This window comes from Phragmites australis, chromosome 4, assembly GCF_958298935.1.
Source record: "Phragmites australis chromosome 4, lpPhrAust1.1, whole genome shotgun sequence".
Classification (NCBI taxonomy): Eukaryota; Viridiplantae; Streptophyta; class Magnoliopsida; order Poales; family Poaceae; genus Phragmites; species Phragmites australis.
Genome location: NC_084924.1, coordinates 48,569,356 through 48,580,808, shown reverse-complemented (window position 1 = coordinate 48,580,808; position 11,453 = coordinate 48,569,356). Strand labels below are relative to the sequence as shown.

General features: G+C 38.6%; 1 pseudogene; it reads right to left on the bottom strand.

Moving 5' to 3' along the window:
* Window positions 1-1,244: 1,244 nt before the first annotated feature.
* LOC133914904 (uncharacterized) lies at window positions 1,245-2,308 on the bottom strand (annotated as a pseudogene).
* Window positions 2,309-11,453: the final 9,145 nt, after the last annotated feature.

The following is an 11,453-nucleotide window of genomic DNA, read 5'->3' as shown; positions in this document are numbered from 1 at the left end:
CGAGATCGACGGGGTAGGAGGAAGCTCACCATGGGCTCGGTTGGATGGACGAACGAAGCTCGGAGCAGAGGCGGCATCGAGCTTCTCGGCGGCGCGTCGCTCTTCACGGCCGGAGTTGGAAGAGAAGAGGTTGCACTCGCGAGCTCTGCTGCGAGGGAGAGGACGGTGAGCTGCGGCCTTGCTGGGCCAACAGAGGGGATCTTGGGGACCCCCTTTTGGTGGTTCTGGGTGTGGGGCAGCTTGGCATGCTTCTCATCGGTAAGCTACGGCGGCCATGGAGTTCGGCGTGGATCTACTGGTTGTGCGAGAGAGGAGCAGCAGGCTGCTGCTCGTGCTGCTGTGCTCAGCCGGAGAGAAATGAGAGAGAGAGAGAGAGCAAGAGGATAAGGACTTGGCTTGGTGTGTCAGGCAGAGGAGAGGGACACCTGTTGTAGACGTGGCAGTCAAGCTCGGTGGCGTGGCGATGTCCTGTCTCCTAGTACGTTTCTGTCCAAAGTGAGATAAAAGGAGATCGAGAGGTAACAGGCATGCGTGTCGTATGAACAGTAACCGACCGACTGGCAATGATTCCTTTCCTTTTCTCTTTCTCAGTTCAAACGAATGTCTTTTCTATCTCAAAAATTCTAGAATTTTTTTTTGTGTAAATTTATAATTTATCTGTAACCTATTTTTACTAGTTTGATCTAAAAAACTTAACCCAAAATTGAACTAAATTTTTCCGATTTTTATTAGCTTTTAGAACTTCTTCCTTAATATTGATGTTATAGAAAGGCCCTTTCTCTTTGTAGGCAACGGGCTTCTAATTCCAGCCCATCGCTACCCCCCCCCCACACCCTCGGCAACCTTCCTCTCATACTATGATCACGCCGAGACGAGCACGATCAGTACAAAATTGTGTTCACACACGTGTTCATAACATTGGAAGAACACTGGGCAATAATTAACTCAATCGCTACAGTTAATTATCTAAATATTATTACAAAAGTATCTTGCCGGACAATACAAAAACAAAGGAAAATAGGTACAGAACACTGATACTCAAATATAAGGGATGGTGTGTTCAACCGTGCAACACTTGATCCGTCTTTCTGGGATTTGGTGTGGTCAGAAACGGATCGAGCCAGGCATTTGGAGCAAGGCCGAGGGAATACAATTTCCTCCACGATCTTGTTTTCAAAGTGAAAGGACTCCAATTGCAGGGCGGTATCCCCTCGCGCATCTGAAATGCATGCATGGCCTCAGCATCATCTGTGAAGTAGACATGGTTTGGTTTCGACTGCGGAGACATGTTCATCCAAGCTATGTACTTGCACTAGTTTTTTGGCCGCAGTGGAAACTTTATATATTTTCACCCTCCCAATGTTGTTCTCAAATGTTGCCTCGTGCTCATGCCCATCCAGCTCTTCTTTTGTCCAAACTTCTGGTCTCCAGACTTGCAGCAAATCGCCCCATGGAGCCTGAGAACAATGTAAACCCTTCCAAGCCCGTAATGATCATTTACCCTGTCCATGTGTTTGTCCGTGACCACAGATCCGCTGAGATTGACGGCGATAATTTCGCCCAATGATGTCACTGCATATAACAGGCCATCCTTGTAGATGCAGTCCTGAAAATGTGTGTGAGATGGCAGCCGTGTGTCCACTTCTCATCCCCTAAAAACCTAGCAAATGAAAGCTTCCCATATGGATGGTAGGTGAAGACCACGATGTAGCTTCCTGCAGATGTATCGATAAAATGCAAGTGCCTTATAATGGAGGTGCTAAGGGCGGTCTAGTTATTCTCTGTGTGGTGTCCGTCAAGTAACGATACTTACAAATCGCACCTGTATCGTCATAAATGGGCGTCGCATGCTCAATGGTGATCACCGACGGGAGAGCGATCTGTTTACCAGTGATTGGGTTGACAAGGTGCATCTCAGACCGCTCATCAACAGTAATCCACAGATGGCCGGCTCCGGGAGGGTTAATTTGTAGGTCCTCTTTTGCGCGAGGCTGTAGAGGCATAGGGCAAGCAACATTCTCAGCAGCAGATTCAAAAGTGTAGAGGAGGCATGGTGTCTAGGGCTGTTTGTACCCAGGTTTACAATTTTGTTTTATAGTCGAAAACAAGGACCCATCTAATTTCTAAAATTCGTGAATATCGGAAAAATCGTTCAAAATTTGGTGAGAATTCATCCAAATTCACCTATCAAATTTGTAAAATTTGGTGAGAATTTGACTGAATCCACCATTTGATGACTGCTCGAATTCAACCGAAAACCGATCGAATTACACAAAAAAACCGACAGCATTTTCTGAACTTTCCGCATTGAACGCATTTCGAACAAACTCTTCGAAAACCAATTGGTTTTCCTGATTTACCGACGTATTTCCCAAATTGCAGTGAAGTTCAGCAAAAAAATAAAATAAAATAACTTAACCTTGTAAAATCAATAATTAATTCATCTGAGCTTTAAATCAAATGAAACAATTTTTTTTAGTTTCCTTGTAACATGATCTACATGTTAAAAGTGTTTATACTCATAAAAAAGTTTAATATTTTCTATGAGAAAATGTATTTGCTAAACATAGTTAAATACATAGTTAATTCTTGACTAATCCAAAAATCATGAAACCAATTTTGTTAGTTTTCTTACATGATCCTCTATCTTTTAAAAATACATGAACTCATTAAATAGCTATTGTAACATGCATGATTGTGTAATATGTTGCAACTAGATTAATTCATAACTCACTCATCACACCTCTAAAATTAGTGCGACAATTTTTATTAGTTTACTTATACTATGCTTCATATAGGAAAATAATGGTAGACAAGAAAAGGTTAATTACAGTGTTGTTTCTTAACATGTTCAGTTTATGCTTGTGAAATTTGTAAAAGTCATGGAGAAATTAATAAAGCTCTAAAAGTGAAATCAATTTTAAAGATTCTCTTAAGATATGCTCCACACAAAAAATATGTGTTTGCATGTTAAGATTTTTTTAACATGATGAGCCAAATCATACTGTTCATACAACCTATTTCATCATTTTTTTTCTTTTTTTCAAACTACCTCTCTATGAAATATGACACAAACGATTTTTGAATTTTTTCAAAAAAGGTTTTAGAATTGTCTCTAGTATTTTTAGAATTTTTTATGTTTTTAAAAAAAATTAAATTCAAATTAGAAAACCGATCAAATTTAGAATGCGGTGCGGATCGAATTAGCCGAATATCACAATTACCCAACGATTTTCAACGAATTTTCAAACCCTGTTTGTAGTTTGTACTGCCCACTGCTACGTAGGCTACTCTCGGGATAGAACCAGCCCATCTTGGCATGAACGATCCAACCCATCGTGGAAAGAGGACGCTGCTCGAGTCGGCCTGGTTGGATTGGGCCGGCCCGTCTTTCGATTTAACAGCCGGTGAGACTGTGACGAACCCTGATTTGATTTTTCAGAGAACCTGTAAGATATGGCTACAGTACCACCCTGATTTGATTTTTGTCAAAAGCAAGGGAATGACTACTGATAGCTAGCTATTTTTTCTGATTATAATAAGATTTTGAACCAATGAAAAAGTAACACGGCATGAATAAGTTGGTTTCCTGCAAATGAAAATATGATTGTTTTTTTTTGTTTGCAGTCAGTTTTTGTTTTGTTTTTTTGCAAAGAATCAACTGAAAAATTAGTTGCTACAATAGTCAAAATGTTTGTTCTGTTGTCTGTGCTCGGGAAACTAGAAGACTGTATCCTGTCCCATTCTTAATGGGTCTGATTGTTAACGGGTGAAATGGTGTGTCAAACTCGAAACTAAATTTATAGTAAAAATCTGAACTGGATTACAGATCTAGAAAGAAGTATGAGGGTAACAGAAAACTTGTGGCTTAAGAAAGAAAAAGGAGACATAAGAGAAACATGAATAAAAAGATCAGATCGAAACTGACCGTGAGGCAAAAAAGAGGAAAAGGAGATATGCAGAAGAAAGGAAAAGAACGGGCGATACAACATGTTACAGCAATACCAGAAGAATAGTAGACACACTTGAATATGTGACGCTCTTGTGCTCCTAGAATGAAAAAATTTAAAAAAATGTAACCATTTGTTAGGAAAAATATGGTTTGCAAGTTTATAGGAACATACCATTAGTAACATATTGAGTTACTTCTTTGTTAGGTGAATGCTCATTTTGAGTAACCATTGCTCGACTGCAAGATGTCTGTGGGAGTGTAGGGTCTTCCAAATTTAGAAGGACATTCTTTGCTTGGCGATAAAACTCTAATGTTGGTCAATAGCTTCATTGCAATCAACAAACTTTTTCACAACAACATCATTGTTTCCGTTATTTAGAGCATGCTCCTCATTGATACTTCCAGTAGCATCAGACAAAATATGAAGTACACTAAGAATAAGGGAACCTGCCTTCACCTTGCAGTTTTCACACTTCTTGGAATAATTTTCATGTATCGAATCACGTAAAGAATCTTTTATCTAATATAAAAATATATGGTTTAGAATTATATCAAAATGAACGATGAACAAAAATATGTATCAGTAAGGAGTTTTTATGACCTATGTAAGAAACAAAGAATCCTTTACCTAATATAATAAATTTTATCAACTATTTATCGAATTCAAGGAAAAAGAAATAAGAAAACTCACCTTAGAAGTCAAAATATCACCAAAAGAATCCTCAAGCTTATGGTTAAAATCAAATGTATGATGTGAAGAATCATCATTTTGTCGAGAGGAGAACCTTTGAGAAATATACTCAATGATGAGAAAAAAATAATGAAAAAAGTATTAGTGCAAAATCAACTAACTTGAGACAGAAGCATGTATACATGTAAAAAAAAATGCAAAATAAACATATCAATAATAGCATATTACAAACCTTTGAGTAGCATGTCTTTGATAAGTTTTTAATTGGCTTCCTTCCATAGTTACGATGGTCAAGTTTGGACCAATCATAAACAAATTTGGACCAAACAAACTTGTGAATAGAAGATATATCTTGCAGAACATACAAATACTTTGAAGTAGACTTCATAGATGAGTGGGGGGGGGGGCAGAAAATAAGACATAGCAACAATCATGAAGCACGAAAACATCATTTCATCAGAAATGTCTATGCGCTGAAGCATGTTTCCAAAATATGTAACTTAAGGAATTGAATTCAGATGGAACTTGGATAACAGATAAGATCTATCAGCTTCCCTATTTAGAATGATCTCATTGTCACCAATTGGCAAATCTAGCACAATATGAACATATCCTTTGTATATTGGTATTGACTTTTTGGCTAACTTGATTTCAGAAGAATTTGCATCAATGTGTCTAGCTATCCACTTGGCAAATTTCTTGGGAACATATCACTTCTCAAATTTCAGCAAACAACCCATACCATACTTGTCAATAACATTCCTTTGATACTGGATGAGGGATTCAATCACTCTTGAGAAATAAGATATTAAAAATTTAGAAGATCCAGAAGCAGATGGACTAATGATGTGATGATTTGTATCCTATAAAAACATCATATATTAGAAGCACTATTGCATAAGATGGTCATCATTCATGCAAAGATTGATTCCATGTACCTTTTGAATCATGTGATCTAGTTTACTCTCATGTTCATCCATTTTCTTACGGTAGATTGCTCTCTGAAAAACACATGAAACTCAATATTGTAAAAAAAACTAGTCCATTCGGCTTGCAAAAATATACAAAAATAAAGTAAATCAAAAGATGTACCCTAGACTTGCATAATCAACAAATTCTTCCATCCGTATGATGTGACCTATGAAAATGAGAACATACAAATAAAAAGGTAATATATATACCAGTATATATGCCTGTAAATTTAAAAATTTGAAAAAAAGAACTTTCAGAATCATGTAAGTTGTTGTTATGTCCAGTAGTGTCGGAACTCTCTGTCCCATCAAAAGAATCAGGCATTGGAATGTTACCTATAGAACATTTCCTTTTCCTATCCATATAAATAAAATGAAGTTCGAAGAGTCAAAAGTCATGATTAAAAAAACAAAAGACAACAACTACAAAATTAGTACAGTTAGTACCATATTTGCACTATTAGTACAACAAAATATGAAAACATAAAAATCTATTCCATTAATATATAAATTTCTCTCGACATATACATTTACAGTTCCACATTACACTTAACCAGCTATTGTACACATTACAATACAACACCACTACTAAAGATTGAAAAAAAGTCTTCATTCTTCATAATTTACAATTGATCTTGGAAAAGACGCATTCCAAGACAGCAAGAAATACTAAAAAAAAAATCCATATTCTTTATTCTTCATCAACATAGAAAAGAGAATCCATTTTTTTTCTTCAATATACTCATCAATTGATATACAATATGATAAAAAGACTATGCAATAAAAAGGAGATAATGAAACTCATGGTACCTTGTAAACAAGTATAAGCACCTGACAATCTTAGTCTCACAAAAGTTATATGGAAAATGGCAGTAAAAGACATTGTTGGCAACTGAGAAGGACCCTCGTGTCCATATTACATGCTGAAAATGAAAATGAAGTGATACACTGATTGAGGGAAAAATATACTGAAAAAGTGTTGCACCTCAAAACATAGAAAAACACCCTAAAAATGAAATCATTGACAATGTTAGGAAAAAAATTGGCAATTACTACATGATCTACTAGACATCACAACTATAAAATTACACGAATTGCTCTTACTTCTGAAAAATATACTAATTATCCCATGAAATTGTATGGATTGAAACCTAGCAAGCAATAACCAAATATTTAGTAGAATAATATTGGAATAACAGGTAATGAGGTATGAAAAAGATAGCAGGTAACGAGGTATGAAAAAGATAGCAAACATTTAACTTAACTTTTAGTCTATAACACTTGTCACTTGATAATATGGAGCACAATGGAGATGAAAATAAAATTGAGAATTTGTACTTTAATATTTGTAATGAAACCAAGAACACCTGCTTGGGTACCTAGTTCACAACTATAATACAGATTTGTTGGGAGGTAGTCAAAGAAGAGGTTTTGTAGTGTTGTAGATTTGTCAACGTAACACACCTTTTTGTTCACAACTATAGGACTTGAGCAATGCGGACCTTGCTTGTCAAGAGCGTGTTAGCGGCCGAACACATCAGTGATTTTGCCGGCAAAAGCTCGAGGCTGATGAGTCCCGAATACTCGTTTGATAGGAGGAAATAGACAAATCAGATCGAAACCCAAACCCCAGAACACGCAGGATACAACTATTGACCTCAATTTGCATCCGAACCAACAAATCCCCTGCTAAATCTTCACGAAAATAGAACAAATTCAAAACACTGAGAAGAGACACTGAGAAAAAACACTGGGAAGACATTGAAGGTGTAGGTATTAATTTTATGAATACCTCTCTTTTTGTAAGTGAGAGCAATTCTACCTCAATTAATTTCTTCTATTTGGTACAATCTGGGTGCTTGAAGCATCCTGCTACGGCCATGGACTTTGGCCTGGAAACAATTGAAGACCTTCAGTAATTTTCAAGGAGAAAATGTTTTTTGACAATTTGTAGTCTTTGGTATTGATTGATTATATAGAATCAATATACTTTGTGGAAATATTGTCTAATTTAACTCCATGTATTTTCCAAAATAATGGAGTTAGGATGTTCCCATGACCCAGCACTTGAATTTGTGCACATATTTATGCTGGGTATTTGGATGCTAAACATCTAAAGGCATTTGGATACTGAATATCTATAAGGTGTCTATCAACTTGATGTTAATTTACATTTACTGTTTTGGAAGAGGGATTTCCCTGTTTCTGCGATAGCTTATAAGAAGCTTTCCTTTGTAATCATACTTCTCTTCCTCTTATTTTGATTTGGGAGTTGAGTGGTTTTGTTTGGTACCTCCACTCTTTTCGGTACATTCCTAGTATGAATATATGATTTGATGACATCTTTGTTATCAGTAAATATATCTTAGCAGGTTATTTGCAATATGTTACAAATACAAGATGTTCTGAATAAGGATTCAGGTATTAGGTACATGGTTAAGATGACTGAATGTGAACGTGTATGGCATTCTCTTATGATTCCTGATATTTTTGTGGTATTACTCTCCTCCTAATACCGGGAATTGTCCTTAGAATGTTATAAATGTACGGGCAATGAATATATCCCATTTGAGGGACTCAAGGTATTATATGATTGACGAATAATTATACCTTATATGGTCCTAATGCCCATTTATGTATGTTGTATGGTGGTGATATCGATACATGCAGAACATAACCGATTCACAAATGGGAAATACTTGGATGAGACCAAATTTTCATGTACTAACTACAACAGAGGGAGCGGTATGATTGCAGTTGAATGAATTTGGTTTAATGGTGCGGTATGTAATGACGCATGTCACCAAAAAGATGTTACCAAATTGCAATTCTATGATAAGTCATGCAACTGAATTGATTCTCTTGATGAGATATTCAGCTAGACCATTGTGGATGTCCAAATTGCACATTTCTTAGTGTAGCATTTCTATGATAAGACATTCTATGATTCGATAGCTCTTTTAGACATGCGCATGTCCAAATTGCAGTTCTATGATAAGTCACGCAAAAGAGCTATCAAACTTGCTGTTATTTTGAACATTCGCATGTACTTCATGTAATTGAGTAGCGTCGATTGGACACCGAAGATGATTTTTTAGAAAGAGTTCATCATGCTTTTCGTCCTGAAATAATACATGTATTAAGTCATAATAAACTTAGTATTCTTTTGCATGATATTGTTGCTGTAAGATTATATCAGTGAGAAGCATAGTAGCTCTATTTTTTTCGCATCTCTAGGTTCTTTTTTTAAGAAACACAATTTTGAGCAGATTTTACAAACAGCATGATCGTAAAACACTAAGTCTTGAAGTCGGAGATGTGTCTATTTATGATTTTCATTGGGCAGAATAAATGCCTTCTATTGTTCATATCTAGCCATAGAGTACTCGGATTCTCTTCCATCAGATATTCAGATTTAAGATCCAGATAGATATGATGTCATATGTATAATGCACCATATTTAATATGATCCAGTAGCGATGGATATCCCTCTTAGGGAGGTTGGTAGAGCCGCTACTATTCCGTGAGACACAAGATTGACATTGACATCCATTATCCATGTTGAATAATTGTGACCATTGAGTGTGAGTTCATTGAACTCTTTGTCGGTCATTGTATCGTACATGGATTTTGACCATAAATTTGATTAATTTACGGTAGGTAAATTAAAAATCATCATGATAATGTTGTAATAATGATGTAAAATTGGTAAAGTCAAGTTGAGACTTAAATTATACAGTGTAGACCTCAAATTTTATAGATAACACGTTGGAGATAATCACCAAATGTGGTGTAGATCTCATAGTAGTATGAGGCATAATCTGATATTTGTCAGTAGACGCCTATGTTCATATTACCTTCTGTTATGCTAATTAGAATATTTGGAAGAACACGTTGAAGATAGTCATTAAGTCAAGATGATAAAATGTAGACCTCACAGTAATGGAGGATAATCTATAAATATGCAGTAGATGTCATTCCATTACCTTGTGTTTCACAAATATTAAATAGAGGTAATCACATAGAAGGTAATTACCAAAATGGTGTAGACCTCAAATGTAGTGATTTAACTTTTTGATGGTAGCCACCGATAATGGTGTAGGCCGCATAGCAATGGTTTAACACTTTGACAGTAGTCACAAAAAAATGATGTAGACCGTACAGTAGTGGGCGAGTAATTCGTTGTTATGAGCATAATCTGCAAACATTGCAGTAGATTTCATAACATTTATGATCTTATGTTATACCAATATTAATTGAGATAGTCACTTAATTTTGTATTTTAATTTTGCTTGAATTAAGTACATTTGGGTGTAAAGGCTCCTTAGGCTTAATTAAGGTGAATTAATATATATTTTTGCAAAGATAATAAATCTCAATTGCAAAATTAAAGCGGTCGCAAACATAAGTGCATGTTATAGGGATTGTATGAGTCAAACTCATTGAACATTGCACAATATTTCAGAAAAACAGAGTCTGGAATGTTAAATTACAACACTAAATAATACTGGATTTTGTTACAATAAATTTCAGGGACCTAAACATGACAAGTACTTAATACACAATACTATTAGTTGGACCATATTGAAAATTTTTAGAAACTAGAGGTCGCTTTTGCAAAATAGCCTTAGGGTGGGTTTACTTGCCTGTGGGCCAAGTCAACTTAAGCTGTGGCCCAATCGGACTTTGGGCTCAATGGCCCATGTGGGTTCCCCCCTCCCCGCACACAAATACGAGAGGAGGAAGCTGGTCGGCGGTTAGGGTTAACCCTAACTGCCCTGGTGCCGTCGTCACCACTAGAGTTGGGCTGGAGCTAAGCTAACCAGGATGGAAGTAGGGCCGCCGGAGAGTCGATGCCGCCATCGGGCAGGCTGGTGCATCAGGCAGCCGGTCGCCATTTCTCGCCATCGATTGGCAGGTGGCTACAGGCCACCGGTCGGTGCTCTACCGTAGTGGCGCAGAGGCCACCGGTGAAGCCGGCCTGGAGTAGGCGTGTCATCGTCGTCGTCGTATGAGGGACATCGATCAGCGATTGCGGCTGTTGGCGCTTGGGCTACGCCGCCGCCGGAGGAGGCGCGACAGGTGGCCGCTTGAGGGTGGTTGCGCTAGGGTGCGGACGGCGAGGAGGCCGCTGGAGTGCGGAGGGGCACGTCGGGCGCCGCTGATGGAGGTGCGCCGCTGGTGTGCGAACAACCCGATGAGATCCGGGCTGATCTGTCAGAGCCTGGCGCCAAAGCAATGCCAGTGTGGCTGGCTTGGGCAGGCACCACAGCCAGGTTGTTGCCGAGGGAGGTGGCGGGATGTCGGCCAGTGGTCGCCGAGGGCCGCCAACGGATAGGCCGATGCACGTGGGAGATGGTTGCCACCAAAGGGAGGATCCATCGGAGATGGTTGCAGTTGGATGGCGTATTTCTATGAGGGTGAGGTGCCGCTGAATGGGCGCGGGTGGGGGTGGCCAAAATGGGGTGCCCAGAATCGAAGGAAGACATGGCCGCCGGCATGGGAGAACTGCATTCGCTTGCTATCTCCCAACACGTGAGGCACTGTTGTTCCTTAGATTCGCCGGCCATCACTGGGCTAAGGCCATCCGCCGTCGGGCAGTGGTCAGCTCGTGCAAGCACCGTTGGAGGGGGCGAATCGCCACAGCCGATGCGTGGTGCGAGTGGCCGACGCCATGGGGCAGGCAGTGCTAGTGTGCACTGCTGATGATAAGGAGGCAAGACAACAAGCATACCGGGTTGTGGATTGCCTCGCCGCCGATTGAAAGATCTTGGAGATGCCACCGGTGGAGCAGGGGGTCCTTGTGTTGAGGACTTCATGCCTCCGATTTTTGTTGTGT